The sequence below is a fragment of the Silurus aristotelis genome, assembly GCF_946808225.1.
Source record: "Silurus aristotelis genome assembly, chromosome: 1".
Taxonomy (NCBI): Eukaryota; Metazoa; Chordata; class Actinopteri; order Siluriformes; family Siluridae; genus Silurus; species Silurus aristotelis.
The window spans coordinates 38,132,180-38,144,273 of NC_139574.1; the positions used below are offsets into that span (position 1 = coordinate 38,132,180).

Below are 12,094 nucleotides of genomic sequence, written 5' to 3' on the forward strand. Positions count from 1 at the left end.
GAAGTTGACTTAACTTTGAAGTTCAAATGAAAATTGTGAGTCTTGTAACATATGATCATGTGCAGTATTATTTAACCCCCAGCTTCAGTACCTTGTGGAGCACCCTTTAGTTTTTAAATCTTCTAACAAGCGTTTTCGGTAAGTGCTGACAAGCTTCTTACACCTCTCGATTGGAATCTTTGCCCATTCTTCACGTGCAAAAGCCTCTAACTCAGTGATGTTTGACGGCTTCCGTGCTGCAACTGCCTTCTTCAAATCCCACTAAAGATTTTCAATTGGATTTGAATCTGGTGACTGAGAAGGCCACTCCAGGACACTCCAGCATCTTTCCCCCAACCAAGCTTTGGTTGATTTGGAGGTGTGCTTGGGATCATTGTCTTGCTGGAAGATCCAATGATCACCAAGGTTTAATTTGTCAACAGAAGGCATCACGTTCTTCTTCAAAATGACCTGGTATTTCTGGGAATCCATGATGCCAGGTACATAATCAAGATTGCCAGTTACTGCCGCAGAAAAACAGCCCCACATCATTATTGACCCACCTCCGTGCTTGACCGTGGGGATGGTATTCTTCTGGTCATAAGCCTGACCTTTTGCACGCCAGACATACCGCTGGTCCATATGTCCAAAATGTTCCAGTTTGGTTTCCTTAGTCCATAGAACTGTCTCCCAGAACTCTGTAGTTTTATCCAAATTCCTCCTGGCATATTCTAGTCGACTCCTGATGTTCCTTGAGGTCAAGAGTGAAGTAGTGAAGTGCGTCTTGGGGTCCGACCATGAAGTCCTTGATTATTCAGTGCACGTCTTATAGTTGCCACTGAAGCACTTGTACCAGCCTTCATCATGTCATCCTGTAGCTGTCTTGCAGTCACACGGGGGGTTTTCTTAGCTGTCCTGACTAAGTTGCTAAGGGCTCTTGATGAAATTGTGAGCTTTCTTCCACGGCCAGGCAGGTTTGCAGCTGTTCCATAGCTTTTAAACTTCCTTATAATGCTCCCAATGGTGTCTCTTGGAATGTTAAATCTTTTGGAAATCTTCTTATACCCAAGGCCATTCAAATGTGATGAAATAATCTCCTCTCTCAGCTTTTGTGGAAGCTCCTTTGTCTTTCCCATGATTGCAACTCACCTTGAACACCTTCATGGTCGGGGTTTATATATGCATCACAGCTGAAGCTATATATATAAAGCTCAAAAACCACTGAACGGATTGCAATGAAATTTGGAACATACCTTCCTCTTGGGTCTTAGGTGCTCACTAAGAAAGGGTTTTAAAAAATTCGGCCTGGATCGCGACTAACTCGCGAAAAACGCGATTTCTCACGCATTGTAAATTCTTCGAAATATATTACGGATCCTAATGAAACTTAGTACATCGTTTCTTATTAGATGTTAGATGCACGATAAAAATTATTTTCAAAGTAGTTTGCCCTGTATCGGTACTACAAAGGGGTAGTACGTTATTTGTTGACGTTACGTTCTGATCTCTGATCATCCAGTCCTGCTCAGTGCTTACTGCTTATTGCCATATTGCTTAGCGTTCTGCCTTCCGTAGCGAAGCACGGGTACTTTCAGCTAGTCACTGATATTTTTGTACTTTATTATATGTAGGACATGTCCAGCTTGATCTCCTCTTTTTCTTTCTCTGGTTTTCTTTCTCTAGTGCTGAACAGCTGTACAGCTTCCTCCAGTCACTCTCGGGTTTCCATCCTCATTTCTCTTCCCTCACCTAAGAATCTTTGTTTCCTCAGAGATTTTCTGCGACTCTTTGGGCTTGAAGAGGTTCAGCTTTCTGTTTCTGCTGTTTCTCATAGTCAGAACCCAAAGTGCCCTCAGCTGAGCTTCATGTTTCTCCAATTGCTCTTGGTTTCTCAAAATGATCTTTTTGATGATATATTTTTATGGAGAGCAAAATATTTTAAGTTATTTAAAGTTTAATTTTATTTATTCTGGAATAATATTCCTGTCTGTTTTTATTAATATTTATGTTAAAAAAAACATTGTTTTAGTGTGTTCAATAAATGTTTATCCTGTTCGGCCCGCAACCTAAAGTGTGCTTTGAGTTTTGGCCCCCTGTGCAATTGAGTTTGACACCCCTCACATAGATAAATGTCATTAATTATTAATTAATCTATATACAGTATTTCCAGGATTCAGTGACAATTTGTGAGTAATATATAAACCTCATTCATGTTTACAACCTGCATTGTTCCACTGGGAGTTGAACCCAATACCTTATGTGTGTGTAAAGCAGATGTGATGACCACTACCCTATGGATCCACACAATCACCTGCACAGCATAAATATGCAGAAATAACGATTCAGGTAAAATGTTTCCAGATTACAACTTTCCAACTTTGAGAAACTTGTTCCCAATGTACCCTCAGCTTTCTGTTCTCGGTTGACAGGATTTCAAGTTCTTTTCAAACACTGTAGTACATGAATAATTTATTAATATGAGGATGATTAATCCTCATCATTGATCCTCATAGAGTGGCTAAGAGGAGCTACTCTAAAAAGCTGGAAAATCAGTTTTCAGCCAACGACCCTGCTTCAGTGAAGAAAGACCTGAGAAACATGGTGCAGTCATAAAAACCTGGAGCTTAACACGCTCAAAACAGTGGAGATGATTGTGGATTTTAGGTGAAACCCCCCTGCTCTCCCCCCACTCACCATCATGAACAGCACTATGGCAGCAGTGGATTCAGGTTCCTGGGCACCACCATCTCTCAGGGCATGTAGTGGGATCTATTGCTAAACATTAACACCTGAGAACAATGGGATATCAGTTGCGCTGGCACAACGCTGACGACGTATATATATATAATATTAAAAAAGAAACAGAAAATAAACAGACGTTTTGTTTCATTTTAATTTGTACTTTTTGTGTAAATAATGAAAATGGACATGAATAAAGAACTTTTCAGAACCTGGAAAATCAACTAAAATAATATAAAAAAACCAGCCACTTAGATATAAACTGTAATAGACAACAGATACGCTGTACAGATCTCAAATGTATTTTATTTATTTTTGGAGAAAGTTTTAGAAATAAAATGCTATAAAATGAATCTATAAAATGATATATAAAGAGTGTTTTTGCTTGATCTGGCGACAGAGGAAGACGATTTACTTGAAGCATTAGATGATGGCTGGGGGACGGGACGTCTGATTTTTGCCGCCATGATTTCAGTCTTAAAAGTGACTTTGGAATTGCTGGATGCCAGATCATGAGTGGCATAGACCATTGAGAGCTGCCCCACCCCGGCATATCTGCACACACAATCCATCATCAGATTAGGACTTGCTGAAGCACTTTCCTGTAGATAGAGAAATAAATATCAGAGAATAAAGATAAAACATGGTTCTACATCACCTCCATTTTGCATGAACGTACAGCTAGTAAACTCGCCTACAATACTGATGTCCTCTAACACTTTTTGCTTCAACTATGAAGAAAAGAACTGACTTAGGATGTAGTTTAGTTGATTTAGTTCATGAATGTATAAGGAATTTGTTCCACTAGATTACACTGATGCTTGGAAATTTAAAAAAGATTAAGAAGGCAGTAAAATACATGAAAAGTCCTGGTTCGGCTCGGCATAAAGAGCCGTCACGGGACAAAACATGGAAGGGAACGTCAAGCGCACCAAGCTGCAAGCAGCTCCGTCTCGTGTATTTTTGCTTTCGGAAGAGCGCTTTTATCCCTGTTTGAGAATTTGAAAGCAGTGCGTGGAGGATATTCCCACCAGAACTACGAACACACAGTACATTAACCACATTAAGGGTACGTAATTTCTCTGCTATGGCGAACATCCAGTTCATTCAGTGTGTGAAGTGTGACATGTTTAGTCAGTGTCTCTCCGTTGTTAGCGATAATTTAATCTGTAAGAAGTGTAAGCTAGTTTGCTCTTTGATGGAGAAGATCTTAGCATTAGAGGAGCGCATCCAGAGTCTAGAGAGAAGTAGTGAGTGCGAGAGCAGTCCAGGTTCTGCAGGGGAAAGTCTGGATGCCCTAGGTGAAGTTAATATTCCCCCGACTCCGGCATTAGAGCCCTTGCAGCGGGGCGAATGGGTGACGACTCGGCAGCATATTCGCAAAGCCAAAGCTAACGCTAAGGCTCGCCCACAGGAGCACTATTCCTCTCCGCTTCACGTGTCCAACAGGTTTGCTCTCCTCAGTGAAGCACCCGCTGAGAAACCTGAAAGAGCTCTGGTTTTAGGAGACTCCATTCTGAGGGAGCAGACAGACAGGCTAAACCGACCGTCTGCTAGCTGCACAGAGTCGTTACTCAGGATCCACCAAATTGAGACTGTGTCTGTCCCCCGAGCGAAACCAACATATAGGAATTCTCAGAAAGTCTGTTTTAGTAACCTGATTAACATAAAATTAAATAGGACTGAACGCACAGCCAGCACCTCTGATCTAAAGATAGGATTGCTGAATATTAGATCTCTCACGTCTAAAGCGCTTAATGTAAACGAAATTATTACCGACCAGGAGTTTAAAATAATGTGTTTGACAGAAACATGGATTAAACCAAATGAATATTTAGCATTAAATGAAGCGAGTCCTCCTGGGTATAGTTACATACACCAACCCCGTCTAAATGGCAGAGGAGGCGGAGTCGCAGCTATTTATAATAATAATCTAAGCGTCACACAAAAGACTAAACACAAATGTAAAACATTTGAAGTTCTTTACACCAGCATAAAATATTCAGTGTCTGAAAGCAGGTCCAGTCAGACAATTCCACTCATTATTATTTATAGACCCCCAGGGCCCTACTCTGATTTTCTCATAGAATTTGCAGATTTCATCACAAATTTAGTTACTTCTCTAGACAAAGCATTAATTGTTGGTGATTTTAACATTCATTTTGATCATCAGGAAGACTCCTTAAGAGCAGCTGTTGTGTCCATTCTAGATTCAGTTGGAATTAATCAGAATGTTATAGGACCCACTCATAGTGGTGGACACACTCTCGATTTGTTGTTAACATTTGGATTAAAAATAAAAAACGTAGTCATAATTCCACAGTCTGAAGCTATTTCAGACCATTATCTCATCTCTTTTAAAATTTGCCTCAGTCATTGCATTACTACTTCACCACGTTATCGTGTTAAGCGTACTTTCACGTCAGCTACAACAGCGCGTTTTATTAACAATCTTCCAGAAATTACGATATTAGATAGATCTCCGTCTGACCCTGCAGAGCTCGACTGGGCCACTAAACACCTAGAATCAACATTACGTTATACCCTAGATGATGTAGCTCCCCTTAAGACCAAAATGATCAGGGAGAAAAAATTAGCACAGTGGTATAATGATCATACACGCACCTTAAAACAGACCACTCGAAAATTAGAACGTAAATGGCGTCAAACAAAATTAACAGTATTTCAAATAGCATGGAAGGGGAGCCTCCTAATTTATAGAAAATCTCTTAGTGCTGCTAGATCAGCATATTTCTCCACCCTCATAGAAAATAACAAGCATAATCCTAGATTTTTATTCAGCACGGTAGCAAAATTAACAGGGAATAAAAGCACTGCACTCACATGCACACCATCATTAGGTACTAATGATTTCATGAACTTTTTTAATAATAAAATTGAAAACATCAGGCAAAAAATCCAGACGGTTAATATAAAGCCAAATTATTTTACAAGTAACCCTGTAGACAGCAGTGTAATTATAACAGACAATCAATTACAAAGTTTTACTCCTATTCACGAGAATGACTTAATTTAATTAATTTCCTCATCAAAATCATCAACCTGCATTCTCGATCCCTTGCCTACAAGTTTCTTTAAACAGATCATTCCAGAGGTAATTGAACCTGTTTTAAAAATAATAAACTCTTCCATTAGCACTGGTTTTGTACCAAAATCCTTCAAACTGGCAGTTATCCACCCCCTAATTAAGAAACCTGACCTTGACCCATGTCAGCTGTCCAACTACAGACCAATATCAAATCTCCCCTTCATAGCCAAAATTTTGGAAAAGGTTGTAGCACAGCAGTTATGCTCACACCTACTTATGAATAATATTTTTGAAATGTATCAGTCAGGATTTCGGCCTCATCATAGCACAGAGACGGCGCTAGTTAAGGTGGTAAATGACCTGTTATTGGCCTCTGATCAGGGTTTTGTCTCCTTACTTGTTTTGCTCGACCTTAGTGCAGCTTTTGACACCATTGATCACACTATACTACTTGCTAGACTTGAGAACGTTGTTGGAATAAAGGGAACGGCTCTCTCTTGGCTCAGGTCTTATTTGACTGATCGCTATCAGTTTGTTGATGTTAATGGTGAGTTCTCCACACTCTCTGAGGTAAAGTTTGGTGTTCCTCAAGGATCTGTCTTAGGCCCTCTGCTTTTCTCTTTATATATGCTGCCTCTTGGAGAAATTATTCATAAACATGGTATTAGATTCCATTGCTATGCTGATGATACACAGCTATATATTTCAGCAAAGCCAGATGAGAGAGATCAGCTTAACAATGTTAAAAAATGTGTAAAGGACATTAGACAGTGGATGCTCGATAACTTTCTTCTGCTAAACTCAGATAAGACGGAAGTACTTTTACTAGGACCACATGCAGCTAGAAGCAAACTTTCCGATTACCTAACATCTCTGGATGGTGTTTCTGTTTCAGCGTGTACGGCTGTCAAAGACCTTGGTGTGATTATTGACTCGAGTCTTTCCTTTGAGGCTCACGTGAATAATATTACCAGGATCGCCTTCTTTCACCTTAGAAATATTGCTAAAATTAGAAATATGATGTCGTTACAGGATGCAGAAAAACTAGTTCATGCTTTTGTTACTTCTAGATTAGACTACTGTAACGCTTTACTGTCTGGGTGTGCGAGTAGGTGCATAAATAAGCTTCAGTTAGTTCAGAATGCAGCAGCAAGAGTCCTCACTAGATCTAGGAAATATGACCACATCACCCCTGTATTAATCAGTCTACACTGGCTCCCAATCAAATCTCGCATTGATTATAAAATTTTACTACTGACATATAAAGCACTTAATGGTTTTGCACCACCGTATCTGAGTGAACTTCTGTACCAGTATGATCCTCCACGCCTACTTAGATCAAAAGGTGCAGGCTATCTGTTGGTTCCTCCAATAATGAAGATTACAGCAGGGGGCAGATCTTTCTCTTATAAAGCCCCGCAGTTATGGAACAGCCTTCCTATCAGTGTTCGGGACTCAGACACAGTCTCAGTGTTCAAGTCGAGGTTGAAAACATATTTATTCAGTCAAGCCTTTAATCAGTAGATTTTTTCTCAGGTAAAGGCTCAGATCTGGAGGGAACATTGATATAGAGTGTTTGGTGAACTGGGATATTTGTACGCTGTCGTCCCCTCACATTCACGTGTTCACTCAGGTTTGTTGATGGTGGTGTGGTGGGCCGTCTCTTATCCCAGAGATCCCTCATGTCTGTGTTGCCTTCTGGTTCTCCCTTTTAGTTATGCTGCTATAGCGAGTCTTGCCGGAGTCCAAACTGCACAGTGACTTTAACTCTCATGCAACAATAGGTACACTTAATAATCCATATCCTTCTCTTCCTGTCACCCTCTTCTCTCTCTCTCTCTCTCTCTCTCTCTCTCTCTCTCTCTCTCTCTCTCTCTCTCTCTCACTCTCTCTCTCGGTCGAGTTAAACATGCTCCTGAGGCTCCAGTGACCACTGTTCCTGCCCCTCTCCCCCCCGTGGATCTTCCCACTTCATCCAGGCCTGCCTGGATTGGATGTCAACAGTCTCCTACACTGATGTCAACAGTCTCCTACACTGACTCAGAAATACACTTCGCTTTTGATCATCATCACTGCACCCCGCAACATTGTATACCCGCCACAAATGGACATTCGGTGTAACCCAGATGAGGATGGGTTCCCTCTTGAGTCTGGTTCCTCTCAAGGTTTCTTCCTTATGCCATCTCGGGGAGTTTTTCCTTGCCACAGTCGCCAGTCGCCACCGGCTTGCTCATCAGGGACAAACTTACTCATAAAGAACATATTCATTTTTAATCACCGCATTATCTGTGTAAAGCTGCTTTGAGACAATGTTCATTGTTAAAAGCGCTATACAAATAAAAATGAATTGAATTGAATTGAAAACACTTGGCCATGCTGTCACCATCATCATAATCAGTTTGGGGGCATCAAGAAAGGCTGCAGGAAAAAAAAAATGTTACCACAGAAAACTCTTAGTGAGGAACATCTCTTTTACTCCATCACAGGTCTGCACATGCAACAACTGCACTGTAACATCATCACTTCTACATGAGTTCTTCTACAGCTTACCGGTAATTGTGACAATACTGCCACCTAGCGGATAATTTACAAATACACTCATCATGACAGGTAGGTTCACACCTGTATTGTATTGTATTGTATTGTATTGTATTGTATTGTATTGTATTGTATTGTATTGTATAAGAAACACTGAAACAAATAGAAGACAGAAAAAGAAAAAGGGGAAAAAGAAAATTACTGTAAATTGGTTTTCATAGAACATGTAGGAATTTGAAGCAGAAGTCAGAACAAAATAAACACAGGTAGGGACGGGACAGAACTCACTCTTTCTAGTGTGTTAAAACAAATCCAGACCTGGATGGTTGCTCAATGAGGAGAGTTCGAGACCCCCAGCATCAGCAGCAGGCACAGCGAGGTCAACAGACAAGCAACAGCCCCGTCACTTGGAGACTCACCGCAGACGTCACCGCCACTGTACGCTGATGCACCATGTTTGTATTCAGATCTAACAGCATTTGCAAACTTCTTTTCTTTCTTGCAGTGAAGAATCACTTACACTCTGTTTGCTCTCTAATCAGACTGACGACATAAATGAGGTTGGAATGAACACAGAAGTGAAGTCGAAGTAGATTCTAAGTAAAACTCACAAACATGCATGAGGTTGTTCATCATTCATGGTGAGATGTTCAGCTCTGCATATATCACTTTCTAAATGTGTGAGAGATCAGTGGAAAGATTTTGGGTCCTGGATAAAAGAATGTAAGGAAACAACACGCTGGGAACCGAACCTCAGACCCCACTGTAATGTAGAACACAGACACACTGTATGACATTAAATCAGTTCACATTTATTAACAACATCCCGACTTCCCAAGCCATGGCATAATGACACCAGACTCTTTCTCCAAATAATTATAGAGGATCCTCACATACACAAGCTTCTGTGTCTAAACTGCAATTTCTTGGGGCATCTGATATCAGAACAATGTAAAACTTAAAAAAATAAAAAAATAAAAAAATAAAAACAGAGTCAGGTAAAATATCCCTGTGCCCAAGACCAAGGAACAGCTCATGTATTTCCTAGGAATGTGGTTGCAGGAATTTTCAAGACTGGAAACTTCCTATATGAATTATCAGGAATATTTCGGTATTAACAGGAATTAATTGAAATACAGTTGGAACTAACAGAATTGCAAGTTATCCTATAACAGGGAACGTAAATGTAGTTAAAAAATAACTTGCTTGATAATCAACCAGATTGAATGCAGTTTCAGTTGAATTTCTACCTGCACATTCATCAATCACATGCACACAGCACACTTACTGCAGGGCTCCTGAGACCGTACCCCTACATGCACTGTGTTTTCTTCATGTAAACAATGAGTCACGCCTCAAAAAAGGTTAAAAACCACTGCCTTATGGGTAATAAAAGACCAATAATCAGGATCTCAGGTCTACATTCCTTACTATTGAAGTAAACAGGACCAATACAGAACAGTTCATCAGACAGGAGGTCACTTATAGTTACTCAAGTACAGTAACGAAGTACATTTACTCAAACACTTTACATCACACACACACACACACACACACACACACACACACACACACGTGCTCAGCTCTGCTCGGTGTCTTCCTCCTTTTTCTCCTCATCACCAGTCACTAAAACAGAGCACACTGATTAGTCCCATCAGCCACAGATCTGCTTCTCGCCGCTAGTTTCCCCCCGGCTCCACCCTCCATTCACCAACCGCCGCTCGTGCACGCACCCGCTGCTCCATCCAGCAGTAGTGTTCAGGTGTTGTGAGGTGAATCCAGTGTTAACCCTGTCAGAATAACTGCTGAAAGATCATCCACTTTCTTGTGCCAATCCATGCGATTAATTATAAAGTACAGATGTTTAAGTGAATCAGGTTCTGCCCCACATTAACTGTCAGCTATATTGATTTTAGAGCTCAAAATGAACAAAGCACTAAAGCTGCAAGAAAATACCTCAACTTCAGTTTCTGTTGTAGTGTCTTAAACGTATAGTATCTTAAATGTGTAATATCTAAAAGCCTTAACTCATACAATTCTACAAATGGTGAAAGTCCTGAAAAGGCCAAAGTTAATTACTGAACCATCTGGCCAGATGTTTTCCTTTAAGCCAAATGTATGAAAGGCCCATAGTGCTTATCTTATGAGCCGTGACTGAGAAAATGAAACGGATGGTCGTCCTTAAATCAGTATAAGCCGAAGTATAGAATATGATCCAGGATGCACATCCTCTTGGGAAAAGACCTCTGACCCGTTCTCACTGTATGTTAAGATGAATGGTCTGGGAAAGTTAGCACTGGTACATTTGAGATATATTAAATCTGGACAAAGACAGGTTTCTCTTTAAGATAAACATTATTGCACAGTAGGCTCATATACATCTGTTATGCATTAAGAGGCGGACCCAGAGAATGATCAGAATATATAATGAGTGTGCAGCCATGGATCGGGAGTCAGACTTTGAATCAGAGCGTGCTGACTCCAGGCTTGACCGGAAGGCCTGTAAAGATGCTATATTTCTGTGCTGAATAAAAATCATTATTTACACGAAATAACTGCGTCTACGGAGATTCCTTCCAACCGACAGCTACACTCCATCAAGACGACGAAATACACAACATTTCCTGGCGTCACGAATCCTGGGCGGTTTGCGGCCTTCTCAGCTTCGCGGATCTGCTCCGACGACGGCTCCCTGATCTGTCCGGCCGGCTGAAACGGTGAGCGTTTGGGGTTCCGTTTATCTGCTGTTGGGTCGCACCGTTAAAGGCCTGTGTGTGTGGGTTTTTGGGTTGTTGAGTGTTGTGTTGTGTTTGTCGGTTTGGGTGGCTCTCCGTTCTAAAATTTTTGCACTGCTGGGCAGCGCAAAAGGGGGGATTTGACTGTAATAATGCCTTAAGGAAAATTAAACGTTGAATTACAATAGAAAAGAAGCGAAGTAAAAAGTTCAAGAGGAAAAAAAAAGGAACAGGAATAAAGAGAGAAGTGAAGAAAATAAGAGTTGAAGCTAAAGTAAAAAGTAAAAGGTGAATGACTCTGAGAAAGAGTTAAATATGGTAAAAAGTTGAGGAAATAAAGGAAAACAGGAATATAAAGGTTGAAATAAAAAGGGAAAAGTAAGAATAAGGTTTAAAGAGGAAGCCGCAAGATTTGGACAAAAACCCTCAGGGAGGTGACATTTAAGTCAGGCCACAAAACCTGGGCATTCACTAGGTGGATTTCAGGTCAGTTCTGGGAACTGGATGATGCAGAATTAAAATTCAATTGAAGTTCCCACTCTGACTAATTAGCTGACGAGCTAGGTGATGATGCAACTGTCATTTGAATTTCTGCATATCAAAGAGGTAGCATAAATTTAATAAAGGAAGGAAATAAAGAGAAAATAGAATAAAGGTGCGGCAAAATAGCATGCTATAAGTTTGTATGACTGAGTCGACTATAGTGTATGTGGAATTTGTGTGTGTGTGTTGAGGAAAACGTGTGTGCGCTTTGAAAAAAAAAAAAATAAAAAAAAAAATAAATAATAATAAGAGAAGATAAGGGGTGTCTCTCCCTTTCTGTGCGCGCGGAACTAAGTGTGTGTTTGTGTTTGCGCGTGTGCGCTCAGCTACGAGTGAAGTCCCTCTCTCTCCGCTGTGGGCGAACCCCCCCCCCCCTTTTCCTCTGCTTTTTTGTCTCTCTGCGTGTGAGGGTCTGCGCTCCGCTGCAGGCGGGCGGGACCCCCTCCCTTTCTCTCTCTTTCTCTCTCTCTCTCTCTCTCTTTCTCTCTCTCTCTCACTCTCTGGAAAATTT

The 12,094-nt window shown here is 40.8% G+C and overlaps 1 protein-coding gene across 4 annotated transcripts in view; it reads right to left on the reverse strand.

Moving 5' to 3' along the window:
• The window catches only part of LOC310723807 (uncharacterized protein), a 544,801-nt gene that overhangs the window by 304,937 nt on the left and 227,770 nt on the right, over positions 1–12,094 (reverse strand). The gene's annotated exons all lie outside the window — the stretch shown is intronic.